Genomic DNA, 14,453 nt, shown 5'->3' with positions numbered 1-14,453 from the left:
AGAGATAATGTGTGGATTAAATGACTAACATGGGTTTGAGACTAGGAGATTGATTGATTGAAAAGAAAAGATTGTAAAGGGCAGATAAATTTTTTCTTTTTTTTAGCAAGTACTGAATATTTCTGCTTTATTTTGAAAGAATATTTTATTTTTTATTATTTTAAAAATATATATATTTTATTGATTTTTTACAGAGAGGAAGAGAGAGGGATAGAGAGTTAGAAACATCAATGAGGGAGAATCATCGATCAGCTGCCTCTTGAACACCTCCTATTGGGGATGTGCCGCAAGCAAGTATATGCCGTTGACCGGAATCAAACCTGGGACCCTTAAGTCCGCAGGCTGACGCTCTGTCCACTGAGCCAAACCTGATTTCGGCTGAAAGAATAATAAGCATGTGTCTTTTCTAATGAGAACAACGAAGCTTTTATTTTTGAAAATACATATATTGCTTTATAGAATAGTTGTTTACAGAAAATATTTCTCTTTACTCAGATGCTTATTCCTATATTGCATGAGAGAAATGAAATGCTAGAACCCCACTCCTTGCTGCCTAGTGAATTGGTATCTAGAAAGGAAAACAACTATTTCCCTTTAGGTGAAATTGGAACTCAGGAGACTGTAGAATTTGAGAGAGGTTCAAAGGAGTCTGTGATGATGATAATAGCAGTAATATTAATGGCTAACCTTGATGAAACTGGCATTGTGCTAAGCACATTTTGTGGATTGTCTTATTTTAATAAACCTAACCATATGAGGCTGGTGCTATGAGAGGTAGAACATGTTACCTCGTTTCCCCGAAAATAAGACAGTGTTTTATATTAATTTTTTCTCCCAAAGTTGTGCTAGGTCTTATTTTCAGGGGATGTCTTATCTTTCCATGCACTAGGTCTTATTTTTGGAAGATGCCTTATTTTCGGGGAAACACGGTAGGAGTAAGGAACATAGACTTTGAGGTCAGACCTCTAGCACTGATTCTTCAGCTTTTTTTTTTTTTTAAATCCTCACCCAAGGATATTTTCCATGGATTTTTAGAGAAAGTGGAAGAGAGAGGGAAAGAGAAATATTTATTTGAGAGAAGCAAATCAATTGGTTGCCTCCTGCATGAGTCCTGAGCAGGGCCCAGACCAGGAAGGAGCCTGCAACCGAGGTACATGCCCTTAATTTAAATCAAACCTGGGACCTTTGGTCTGCAGGCCAATGTTTCTATCCACAGAGCCAAGCATTGCCAGCAACTAGCCATATGGCCTTGTATAAGAAAAGAACAATACTTCATTTTCCTCATCTTTATCTGTAAAGTGAGGATAATAATAGTACTTTCTTTATAAAATTGTTGTAATGATTAAAATAATTAAGCCATATAAAGTGCTTAACAAAGGGCTTGACACATAGAAAATGCTCATCAGCCAGGACTGGTTTGGCTCAATGGATAGAGCGTCGGCTTGGGGACTGAAGGGTCCCGGGTTCGATTCTGGTCAAGGGCATGTACCTTGGTTGTGGGCATATCCCCAGTAGGGGTTGTGCAAGAGGCAGCTGATCGATGACTCTCTCATCGATGTTTCTAACTCTCTATCTCTCTCCCTTCCTCTCTATATAAAATCAATAAAATATATTTTAAAAAAAAGAAAAAGAAAAGAAAAATACTTCATTTTCCTCATCTGTATCTGTAAAGTGAGGGTAATAATAGTACTTTCTTTATAAAATTGTTGTAATGATTAAAATAATTAAGCCATATAAAGTGCTTAACAGAGGGCTTGACACATAGAAAATGCTCATCAGTCGGGACCGGTTTGGCTCAATGGATAGAGTGTTGGCTTGGGGACTGAAGGGTCCCGGGTTCGATTCTGGTCAAGGGCATGTACCTTGGTTGCGGGCATATCCCCAGTAGGGGGTGTGCAAGAGGCAGCTGATCGATGGCTCTCTCTCATTGATGTTTCGAACTCTCAATATCTCTCTCCCTTCCACTCTGTACAAAAATCAATAAAATATATTAAAAAAAAGAAAAAAAGAAAATGCTCATCAAATGTCAGCTGTTATCATAATTAAAATAATTGTTATCTTCTTTTAACAGATGGAGAAACAAAGCTTAGAGAGAGGTAAGGTTTTTTTTTTTTTTTTTTTTTTTGCCTAAGGGACACAGCAAATAAATGATGGGATTTGCTCTGAGGTAGCCAGACTTCAGAACTCTTTCTTTCTTTCTTTTTTTAAAAAAAATATATTTTATTGATTTTATACAGACAGGAAGGGAGAGAGATAGAGAGTTAGAAACATCGATGAGAGAGAGTCATCGATCAGCTGCCTCTTGAACACCCCCTACTGAGGATATGCCCGCAACCAAGGTACATGCCCTTGACCGGAATCGAACCCGGGACCCTTCAGTCCCCAAGCCGACGCTCTATCCATTGAGCCAAACCGGTCCTGGTCAGAACTCTTTCTTAACCATTACGTTACACCACCTTCATGGGTTGAGGGGAAGAGAATGGATAAGAACTGCATTTTGTCCAACCTGAGGTAAACATAGATGTGAAAGTTAGGTTTGGGTTTGGACTAATCTTCATTTGTTATCTTAAGCATCTTATCACCATAGCATGTGCTTGGTTATTCTTTGGGTTGATTCTTACCTAGATCCAAAAAAATGAATGAGTGGTGGGTTGATGATGGTCTTCTCCCTAACTAACCCATAGGATGTTTTCTTTTAACCTTAGTAGGACCTGTGTCCTTCCCAGTGTTCTTTGGATTAGAGGTAGACGCTTGTCTGGTCTCTTGTTAGTATGATTTGTTTCTCTTCTTAATACACCTGGTAATGATGAGAAGTAGAGCAATGTATATGTTGAACACTTTCTGTGTGCCGTGCATTTTACATGGATTATCTCATCTAACCTTAAAAATAATGCTGTAAAATAGTTGCTCTTACCCCTATTTTATAGAAACAAAGAGAGGTTAGGAAACTGGCTTAAAATTACACAGTAAGTGGTACAGCTGGGATCTGAATAAGCATTCTGGTTCCAGCATCCATGCTTTTAACCTCTACACTCTACTGCTCCTATTCCTCCCTTACATGTGTAAAGTATGGGCCTGGTGGCTTAGTAGGACCAGTTGTTTTTCCTATTGAAAAAATGGGAAGATTTTGAGTGTTGGGCCTGTGACCTTCCTCCTCCTCCTCATTATTATTATTATTATTATTAATTTTTTTATTGATTATGGTATCACATAATTGTCCTCATCCCCCATTCCCATCCCAAACCCCTCCCTATGTATTCCCCCATCTCCCCTGTTGTCCATAACCACTAATTAGGCTTATATGCATGCTTACAAGTCCTTTGGTTGATCTCTCCTCCTTTCCCCCACACTCCCCTACCTTCCCTCTGAGGTTTGACAGTCTGATCGATGCTTCCCTGTCTCCGGGTCTGTTTTTGTTCATCAGTTTTTTTGTTCATTATTTCCCCTGGATGCGTGAGATCATGTGATACAAGAAATACACTTAAAAGAACCGAAAATGAGACAGGCCATAATGGTTATGCTGAGAGGCTAATGAATTAGTCTGTAGTGAGTTTCTTTCTGGGCCAGCAGTTCTTTTGAGTCCCAGTTTCAATGTCAAACAAAGTTCCTTATGTGTACATGTCAGCAATGATATTTCAGTTCTGGATGGTGGACAAATGGTGGTGATTCAGGTCCGACCGTCTCTGGTTTGGTCCTGGGAAACCTTCAGTGATGCACAGCTGCTGTCTGCTAGTATGGCAAGGCGTCGTTAGCATCTTCTATCTCTGGACGGCTTCTCTTCTGTCTTCATGGCTGGAGCAGTCCTGTCAATTCCTCTCTGTTGCAGGAATCCACATGGTCTTAGAAATGTTTTCTGAAAATATACAAACATATTCTCGACCAAAATTTAGTAAAGGAATATTTTCTATAACTTTGATTTGGGATCCTTTTTCATTTTTTGCCCAAATGATTTTCCTCTGGTTTGTTTTGATACCATGTGTGTTTTTCATGGGTGTCTTGCTTTGGAGGTGGAGGTCCCAGGGTCCACGGGTCTGCAGCTGGGGAAGCAGGATATTGGCTGGAGTGGATGCTGGGTCGTGGGGCAATTCCAAGGCCTGTCTTTTTTTTAATTTTTATTTTTTTAATATATATTTCATTGTTTTTTTACAGAGAGGAAGGGAGAGAGATAGTTAGAAACATCGATGAGAGAGAGTCATCGATCAGCTGCCTCCTGCACACCCCCTACTGGGGACCTGCCCGAAACCAAGGTACATGCCCTTGACCGGAATTGAACCCAGGACCCTTCAGTCCGCAGGCCAACGCTCTATCCACTGAGCCAAACCGGTTTCGGTACAAGGCCTGTCTTGGTGGTGGTGGAGATGAGTTTCTAAAAAAATTATTCTTCCCTTCAAGATGGCGTGGGCTCCATGCTGGAGTCCCGCTGTCCGGTGAGTGTCCGCAGCAGTGGTAGTCTCTCCTTGTCAAGGAGAGCATGTCTGCCTGCCTCTGCTGCTGCTTCGAGATTTAACTTTCCCTCACTCACACACACCATGCCCATCCACACACTCTCCTTTCATACCCTCATTCACTCACTTCCTCTCTTTCAGCTCTGTCCTGCCAGCCGCCATCTTCAGCTCTCCATATTATTTTTTTATTGATTTTACAGAGAGGGAGGGAAAGAGAGAAACATCGGTTAGCTGCCTCCTGGTCACCCACCATTGGGGATCGAGCCCACAACCTGGGCATGTGTCCTGACCCAGAATCGAACCAGCGATCTTATGGTGCATGAGATGATACTCAACCAACTGAGCCACACCGGCCAGGTGATCTTGTCTTAACCCTATCACCAACTTGCCTGGTCCAGAACTTCACTTTTCTCAGCCATATTGTTCACAGCCATTAAGCAAATGTGTCGCTCTGAACCGTCTCTGAGATGGATCCCTCCTACCTCTGATGTTCTGTCATTGATCATATGAAATGAGAGTAATAGTAGCTCAGCTTCTTGATTTTGAAGCAGTGAGTGGTATTTGTGAGGTTTTAGGGAATCTGCTTTGTGCTGGGAAGATGCCAGAGCTCTGGGCAGAGAGTGAGCTGCCTTCCTGAAGAAGGTAGGTCTGATCTCTTTTTTGAGGATGGTTGCCAAGGGAACCTTGCCTCAGGCCAGCAACAGTCAGGAATGCTTTGGTTGAGGATTGGGTATAGATAACTAAAACAAGCAGCACATTTAGGTTTCACTTTCCAAACTATCCCCAACCTCCCCAGTTCACTTTCTTTTTCAAGATGCTAGTTTTATATATTTTCTATGTGAGAGGCACTGTTTTAAGTACTTTACAAAGCATTATATTACTTAATCTTCATAGTAATATTATGAGATAGGTACTTGTATATTTACAGATAATGAAAGTGAAGTAAATAGAGTTAAATACCTTGTCTGCGTTTACTCAAGTGGAAAGTGGTATCAAATCCACTAAATTATAATGACTGTTTGGAGCTGGAAGAAAAAAAGCAGAGGGAGGACTACTTATTAGTGGGTTTTGTTTGATTGTTTTGTTTTTGTTCTATTTAGAATGATAGACCCTTGGAGTTGGAAAGGGCCTGTGCAGTAATACAGGCAAGCTCCTTGTCTCCAGATTGCCATCCAGTTAGTGACAGGAATGCTTTCTTGTCATTCCCTGACAGATGACCATCCAAATTCCTTTTGAATACTTCCATTGCTGAGAAACTTGTCACTTCTTTTTTTAAAATTTAATATATTTATTGATTTTTTTACAGAGAGGAAGGGAGAGAGATAGAGAGCTAGAAACATCAATGAGAGAGAGACATAGACCAGCTGCCTCCTGCACATCCCCTGCTGGGGATGTGCCCGCGACCAAGGTACATGCCCTTGACCGGAATCGAACCCGGGACCTTTCAGCCCGCAGGCCGACGCTCTATCCACTGAGCCAAACCGGTTTCGGCAACTCATCACTTCTTGAGGAGTCCCATTATATTGTTGAATAGCTCTCATTGGTAGGAAGTTATTTCTTGTTTTGAATTTTAATACAATTAGATAACTTATCCATTTTAGGCCTGTCCCCTGGAACCATACAGAAGAAATACAGTCTACTACATGCCAATCTTGTGAATGTTGGGAAACATTCTTCATATTCATAAAACATATTTACAGTTTTCTTTAAAAATTTTTTTTTAATCCTCACCCTAGGATTTTTTTTAGAGAGTTGTTTGGGAGAGAGAATGGAAGGGAGGGACACAGAGAGAGAGAGATGCATCTATGAGAGAGACACATCAATTGGTTGCCTCCCTCCTGCACCCCGACCAGGGAGCGAACCTGCAATCCAGTATGTGTCCTTGACCAGGAATCGAACCCCTGACCCTTCAGTCCCCAAATCAGTACTCTAACCACTGAGAAAAACAGGCCAGGGCTATAGTTTTCTTGTAGCATCTATACTTGCATTCAATTCAGATTGGTCTGCACAGAAGCAATCTCTGTCTCTTACTACTTTGTAAGTACAGCCTTGCAACAAATTTATGCTTCATGATAGGCACAAAGTGTGGACCCTTCACATATTTTGGGGGAATGAATGGATAATGAGCTGAATCTATACAACTGCATATGAGACTGGAGATAGTCTCCTACTCTTGTAATCTCTAGGATATCAGATTTCTGCCCTGTACACAAAGTTCACAAAATGGCTGGTGGTTTATCCAGGCACTTGATGAAGCTGCATTTACTTCATCAAACCACTAGGTGACGAACGACTCACAGACCCGGACTGCCTGGGCCGGTTGTGTACAGGGCAGTTTTTGCCTGTACTCAAAAGGCCATCAGAAGTCATCTGGTACAACCTTGTGAAAAGGTTTTTTTGAGGGGAAAGGAAACACTCCTTTGTATACTTTGTATTTTCTAGCTTTGTTCCAATTTTAAATATTAATTTGACTAGAATACTTCTTTGAATGATTTTCTTAGAAAAGGGACATGGGTGATACTTTCTAGGTCCTTATATATCCAGTTTTTTTGTTTTTTTTAACCTTCAGGTATATAAATGATACCTTGTATGGATTTAGCATTCTTGAATAGTACTAGTCTCTACAAAGTCTGTATGCAGCTTTTTACTGTCTTCAGTTTCTGTGATACAGATATGCCAATAGGATACTTTTTTCTTTGTAAGTAATAACCTGTTTTCTCTTTCTGGAAGTTTGTAAATTTTTCTTTGTGCTTTATGTTTTGCCATGATACCCTTAGTGAGTGTCTTTTTAAAATAACGCTTGCCACTTGGTGAACCTTTTAGACTTAGAAACTTAAGTCTTTTCTTAGTTCAAAAAGCTTTATTGCTTTCCTTCCATCTGTTTCCAGCTCCTTATTTTATAGATGAGAAAACTAGTTAAAATGAACCTCAAGCAAATAGCCTGACTCCTTTGTGAGTTAGACTTTCATTGTAGTGGATATTGCTCTAATGAGAGGGCCATCATGAATTACTTGGAAATTTTTTAGTGAAAGGAATTTTGCCAAAGGAAGAAGAAATGATTAAGTTCATTATAATTAAAATGTGGTCCATTTGAAGGGCTGCAAAATTCACTAGTTCCCTAGTATCTCAGTTATTGGAGTTACTGCAAAGCTCTAAAACTTAAGCCAGGAAGGTGATTGAACACTTGGAGAATTAGATATTTATTTATTTATTTATAATATATTTTATTGATTTTTTTTTTTTACAGAGAGGAAGGGAGAGGGATAGAGAGCTAGAAACATCGATGAGAGAGAATCATTGATCAGCTGCCTCCTCCACGCCCCCCACTGGGGATGTGCCTGCAACCAAGGTACATGCCCTTGACCGGAATTGAACCTGGGACCCTTGAGTCCGCAGGCTGATGCTCTATCCACTGAGCCAAACCGGTTTCGGCAGAATTAGATATTTAGTTATCAGAAATTGGATAATCATGGCCACGCTCTCTTGTATATTTTGAAAAACATAAAAATGGCATCTGAAGGCTGGAGACAGATATCATAAACTGTGTCTTATCAGTGGTCTGGTTTCTGTTTTGAGTTCTAGCCTGGGACCCTATTTTACTGGGAATCACCTATTCTGGCTCTGTTGATCTTTGGATTTCCCCAGCCCTTCAATCCCTTTCAGTTTTGAAATGAAACCTACCTCAGAGGGTGAGGTCAGGTATCTGAGAGGACTTTGACAGCTCACACAGGTTGTTTTTTTCCTAGATCTGTCTGGTATGTGAATGCGTGAGACATAAGGCTCAGCAGGCTGTGATATAGACTAATTGGTGATGAATCAGCCTTGCGTAAGACCTAGGCAGTATCATTTCTTTGGGTAACCAGGAAAACATGGAGACCAAATATATTGTCTCTCATCCTCAGAAAGTTGGAAGTTAAGAGCACAGTCGCTAAAAATCTGCCATGATCTCTCTGTCTTTGGTTTACAGAAGGAAAGGTTTTATTCAGTATTTTTTCTTCTCATTTGTAGAACCTCTTTTCTTTTCAGAAGATAGCCAAGTTCCTGGCTGCATTCTGTTGCTCCAGCTTTTAAATTTTTATACTGTGCCTCCTGAAATTACTGCTCTGATATGAGGTGACTCTTCTAGATATCCCCAAACACATATCTCCACATACTCTGCTCCTGACCCATTCGTAGAATGTAGCTTCTCTTCCCTTTACTGTAAATCTGGTTTTCACCATATTACAGTACTCCACTTGGAATTTTTATAAGTGCAATTGGTTCTTTTTTTAGCTTACCTCATACTACTCCCACCTGATTTTGCCTCACTGTCCCCTAGCCCCATTCCTCAGTACTGCAAAGCTGCTTTCAGACTTTCAAATACCTTTTCTCTTTTGACACTTCTGCTGGCCAGCAAGGCTAGTTGATCCCTGTCCTTCATGCTGGCATCTATACTCATTCTCCCATGTTTGTGTAGCATTTTGGTGTCTGACCTCCTCTCCTGGGGCTCTGGCCAGGCTAGGGGATTAGTAGCCAGGCTTAAGGAATCAGAATAGAGCATGGAATTACGGGGCTTGGTATTAATGTTACAGATGTGGGCAGATGGAAAGCCAGAAGATCAGAACATCAAGGCCAGTGAGGGGACAGAAAATTTAGTATCTGTAGCAAATGATGTCCTTTGTAGAAAAAAATTAAGGTTTTTTTTTTTTAAGAACAATTTGGTTCAGAGCAAAGTTGAGAAGTCAGTACAAATTCCCATTTTTTTGAAAAATTGCCATTTAATTTTACAAAGAACAGATCTTTAAAAAATCAGAACATTGTAGATATTTTGAATACTCCTGCTCTCACATTTTAATTATTTCTATTCCTCAGAAGTAACCTGTTGGTTTGGAGTATACTTTTTTTCTGTATGTTTGTATATATATGTATGAGCCAGAAAAAAATTAAAGTATAATTAAAAAAAAATAAAAAAATATACATATATATATATTTTATTGATTTTGTACAGAGAGGAAGGGAGGGAGACAGAAAGCTAGAAATATCGATGAGAGAGAGTCATCGATCAGTCGCCTCCTACACACCCCCTACTGGGGATATGCCCACTACCAAGGTACATGCCCTTGACCGGAATCGAACCTGGGACCCTTCAGTCTGCAGGCGACGCTCTATCCACTGAGCCAAACCGGTTCTGGCTAAAGTATAATTTTTATATTTTATTTATTTATACAAATAGGGTTACATTTTATGTATTGTGATATTTCTGTCTTTGATTCAGTAGTATGCCTTGATAGTATTCTATGCTGGTACATAAAGATACTTTTTCTACCTTGGCCAGTTTGCTTAGTAGTTAGAGCCCCGGCCCATGGACCAAAGGGTCAAGGGTTCAGTTTTGGGCCAAGGACACATACCTTGGTTGCAGATTCCTTAGCTCTGGTAGGGGCACATGTGGAGGCAACCAATCGATGTTTTTCTCTCTCTCTTTCCCCTTCTTCCCTCCCTTCTACTTTCCCACTCTCTCTAGAAATCAATGGAAAAAATATTCTCAGGTAAGGATTAAAACAAAAGATACTTATTCTTTTTGGCTACTTTACAATATTTCATAGAGTAGATATACTGTGTTTTATTTTAGCTACTTTACTATCAAGGAACATTAAGGTTCTTTCAATTTTTTTTTTGTTATGAATGATTCCTGTTGTGTTTTCAGTGTCCGCATTCTGTTCCTAGGCCTTTTCCCCCCTTTTTTCTCATATTCTTCTCTAGGTGATCCCACTCTCTGATGGCTTTAGTTTCCATCTACACATGTATGGTGCCCAAATCTCTCTCCAACTACTTTTATGGACAACTCCACTAGATTGTTTTGCCGACTTGATAAAATCCAGTCTCCTGTCACATGATAAACAGCCCCATTGACCTACATAGTTATTAGGCCCCAAAACCTAGTAGTAAATTTTAAGTCCGTCCTTCCCTTTCTACAATTGACAACAAGCTTATCACTAGGACTTGTGATATTTTAATCCTCACCTCAGGATATTTTCCCATTGATTTTTAGAGAGAGGGAAAGAGAGAGAAAAATATCAATGTAAGAGAAACAAATCGATTGATTGCCTCCTGCACTCGTCCTGACCAGGACCTAGGCTGAGGAGAAGCTTGCAATAGAGGTACATGCCCTTGACCAGAATCGAACCTGGGACCCTTTGGTCCACAGGCTGACACTCTATCCACTGAGCCATGGCCAGGGCCTCCCCGATATTTCTTTCTTTTTTTAAATTTAATTTATTGATTTTTTTTATAGAGAGGAAGAGAGAGGGATAGTGAGTTAGAAACATCGATGAGAGAGAATCATCAATCAGCTGCCTTTTGTACACTCCCTACTGGGGATGTGCCCACAACCAAGGTACATGCCCTTGACCGGAATCGAACCCGGGACCTTTCAGTCCACAGGCTGATACTCTATCCACTGAGCCAAACTGGTTTCGGCAAATATTTCTTGAAACCTTTTTTCTGGAATGCTTTCTTTCCTTCTTCATTGTTACTACTCTGTACCTTAGTTTCCTTATTTGTAAAATGGAGTATCTGTGTATATCTGCTTAGGGATGGATTGGCAACTAGTAAGTGCTATGTGAATGTTAGCTGTTATCATCATCATAGTTGGCTCCTCATTCTCCTCCCGTCCCCTCCCTCTTTTTTCTCCTCTCCCCATCCCCTACTTGTCTTCTTAGTCTTAGTTTTAGTTATCATTGTCTTCCTTGTAGTTACTGTTGTTCTATTCCTCTTCCTCTTCCTCCTCCTCCTCCCCACACAGTCACTATCTTCAGTCTTGATTTTATCGTCTCCCAATTCCATTCCATTCTCCTCACTGCAGCCAGCTTTATAAAATGTAAGCCCTAGCCAAGCTGGCCTGGCTCAGTGGGTGAGCATCAACCTATGAACCAGGACATCATGGTTTAAATCCCAGTCAGGGCACATGCCCAGGTCGCAGGCTTGATTCCCAGTGTGGGGCGTTCAGGAGGCAGCCTATCAGTAATTCTCTCATCATTGATGTTTCTATCTCTCCCTTTCCTTTCCTCTCTCTGAAATCAATAAAAGCATATTTAAGAATATATAAAAATAAAATAAAATGTAAGCCCTAGCCTGTTTTGCTTAGTGGATAGAGCATCAGCCCTCGGACTGAAGGGTCACAGGTTCAATTTACGAGGATTAACAGAGAGAGAGCGAGAGCGAGAGCGAGAGCGAGAGCGAGAGAGAGAGAGAGAGAGAGAGAGAATAATTGTGATCTAACTCTCCTGTTTAAAAAATCTTCAGTGATCTTTCTGTTGGGCTTTTGCATGTACTATTACCCCCACCTAGAATGTTTTTCCCTTGATCTTTGAATTACTGTTTTCTTTTTACTGAGATATCTATATATTTGTTTTTTTGTTCATCCTCACCTGAGGATATTTTCCTCATTGATCTTTAGAGGGAATGGAAGGGTGGGAGGGAGAGGGGAGTGAGAGAGAGAGAGAGAAACATTGATGTGAAAGACATCGATTGGTTGCCTCCCAAATATGCCCAACCACAAATGGTTCAACCGGGACTAGGGATAGGACTTTTAACTCAGGTACGTGCCCTTGACTAGAAATTGAACCTGAGATCCTTCGGGTGGGTGGACCAGTGCTCTAACTGAGCAACCCCATCCAGAGCTGAGATACTTGTTTTTAAATGTCATCTCAGAGAGGCCTTACTCTGACTTTCCAATGATTCTAAAGTAGCTACCCATATAATTTCCATAACATCACCTTTTTTAGTCCTTTGTGTAGCACTTAGCAATATGATATTTTTCTGGTTTATTCACACATTTGTTTATAGTCTCCTCTAGTTAGAATATAAATTCTCTGAGGACAGTGCTTGGCACATTGTAGGAACTCAATGAATACTTGTTAAGTGAATGATGGAACAGCTCCATATGTCTTATGAGGCCCTTCCTGGTCTTTCCAGCATCATCTACTTCTTAGCATACCCCCTACCTTGGCCTCCTTACTCCCCAGCCCATCCCATCTCTTCAGCTGTGCTTTCTTGCTGAGGGCCTTTGCATATACTGTTCCCTCTCCTTAGAACACTCTTTCTCAAATGCCTTGCCACTGCCTGAGTATCTCCTATTTATCCTTCAAGTTTTAGCTTAGGTGTAATTTCACCTTATTAACCTTCTTAATCTTACAGTTTTTAAAGTATTGCCTTTAATTATCATTAATATTGTAATTATTTCCTTGTCTTTTTTAAAAAAATATATGTTATTGATTTTTTACAGAGAGGAAGGGAGAGAGATAGAGAGCTAGAAACGTCGATGATAGAGAAACATTGACCAGCTGCCTCTTGCACACCCCCTACTGGGGATGTGCCCGCAACCAAGGTACATGCCCCTGACCAGAATCGAACCTGGGACCTTTCAGTCCGTAGACCGACGCTCTACCACTGAGCCAAACCGGTTTCGGTTAACTAGACTAGTTTCTGTCGGGTAAAGGCCCATGTCTTGCCTACCATGTACTCTTAGTCCTAGCTGCTGTGGGCTGGAAGAATCCCTTGAGGTGGGGGTGTTGGGTAGGAGGGATGTAATACCAGGGCTATCACCTAAGGGGCAACAAAATGTATCTTCAAATGTCAAGCCATTTGGCCCTGGCTTATTATCTGAATCATCTAGTATTCTTGAAAGGAACCATCTAATATACTCATCTGTCTGAGAGACATGTTCATAAAATCAGAGTAAGTCTGGCAGGGAACTTGTCCATGAAACGGGCATGAATGAAGAGGACAGAGGTTGAGGATTTGGATACTCCTAGTGGCTTATGCAGAGTAACAGACTGGAGTAAAATCCTAAGCAAGGAAAGAAGCAAAAAGGCCAGCCGAGACCGGTTTGGCTCAATGGATAGAGCGTCGGCTTGGGGACTGAAGGGACCCGGGTTCGATTCCGGTCAATGGCATGTACCTTGGTTGCGGGCATATCCCCAGTAGGGGGTGTGCAAGAGGCAGCTGATCGATGACTCTCTCTCATCAATGTTTCTAACTCTCTATCTCTCTCACTTCCTCTCTGTACAAAATCAATAAAATATATTTAAAAAAAAAAAAAAAAAAAAAAGGCCTTAGGGATAAGGTGAGGCAAAGATGAAACAGGAAGCTGAATCATTAGGTCAGAAATGTAAAGAATCAGGATAGTGGGTGGAGTGTAAGAAGGGACCGAACAAGCAAGTCAGGATTAGGACCATAAATAATCTTGGGGGTTGCTCAAATCATCTTTAGCATTCTTAGCTCTTTAGTGTGGAAACAACTTTTGGGTTATAAGAAATATTAGGTAGTTAGGCCTACAAGGGTTTGATCTGTATTGCATATTACTTGCTATTTTATGTGCTATATACAATCAAATCCTACCTTAATTTCCTCCAGAAATTCTAGGTTAACTTTTTCCCCACTTTAGTTTCTGCTCCCAAGAGCCAACCTTCACTCCCTTTAATTATTCTAGGTGCAAATACCGCATCTTTGAAAAAAGATTTCTGTATAGAAGCCTGTAGCAATACTGGTATTCCCATCAGGCAGGGTAAGCAATCCTTCAGGCTATCCTCTCACCAAACCAGGCATAGGAGCTGGCCTCAGCAGCCTCAGGAATTCAGGGCTCTCTGCCTAGCCTGACTGGAATTTCTCTCTCAATTTTGGGGAGGGACATGATAATGTAGAATATAAGGTGGTACTCTCATAGGTGAAGCATATTAAGGAATAGTAGAAGATGGCTAGGTGTACATAGATGGTAGAATCTGAAGGTGTGTAGGCAGTGGACTTCAAAGTTTCTGACCTGGAATGGTCCTTGAGTTTGTCAGCATTAGGGGCCTCTGACGTGTCTAGTAGAATAGTGCTTGTCATTAACCCTCAGTTTTTCTGTGTAGCCTGGAGCTCTTCTGCAGAGTAATAGGTGGCATAATGGTGGGTGCTAAAGGGAATCATCAGGATAGAAACAGTACTTATTGAGGAGGATTGTGTTCTCTTTTGAAGGTTGGTTGGATTATG

At 40.8% G+C, this 14,453-nt stretch overlaps 1 protein-coding gene across 14 annotated transcripts in view; it reads left to right on the top strand.

Annotated features, from left to right (window-relative positions):
- The window catches only part of ASPRV1 (aspartic peptidase retroviral like 1), a 157,513-nt gene that overhangs the window by 9,809 nt on the left and 133,251 nt on the right, over positions 1 to 14,453 (top strand). For 2 of the 14 annotated variants that reach the window (XR_014796540.1, XM_084901233.1), the window contains one exon: positions 2,072 to 2,096. The exons of the other annotated variants lie outside the window; for them this stretch is intronic. The gene's annotated coding sequence lies outside the window, so the exon portion shown is untranslated. The remainder of the gene's footprint in view (positions 1 to 2,071; positions 2,097 to 14,453) is intronic. 14 annotated transcript variants of the gene reach the window in all.

This window comes from Pipistrellus hanaki (genome assembly GCF_964339955.1).
Source record: "Pipistrellus hanaki genome assembly, chromosome: 12".
Lineage (NCBI taxonomy): Eukaryota > Metazoa > Chordata > Mammalia > Chiroptera > Vespertilionidae > Pipistrellus > Pipistrellus hanaki.
The sequence above is the reverse complement of the archived record's forward strand: the minus strand, read 5'-3'. Positions and strand labels throughout refer to the sequence as shown.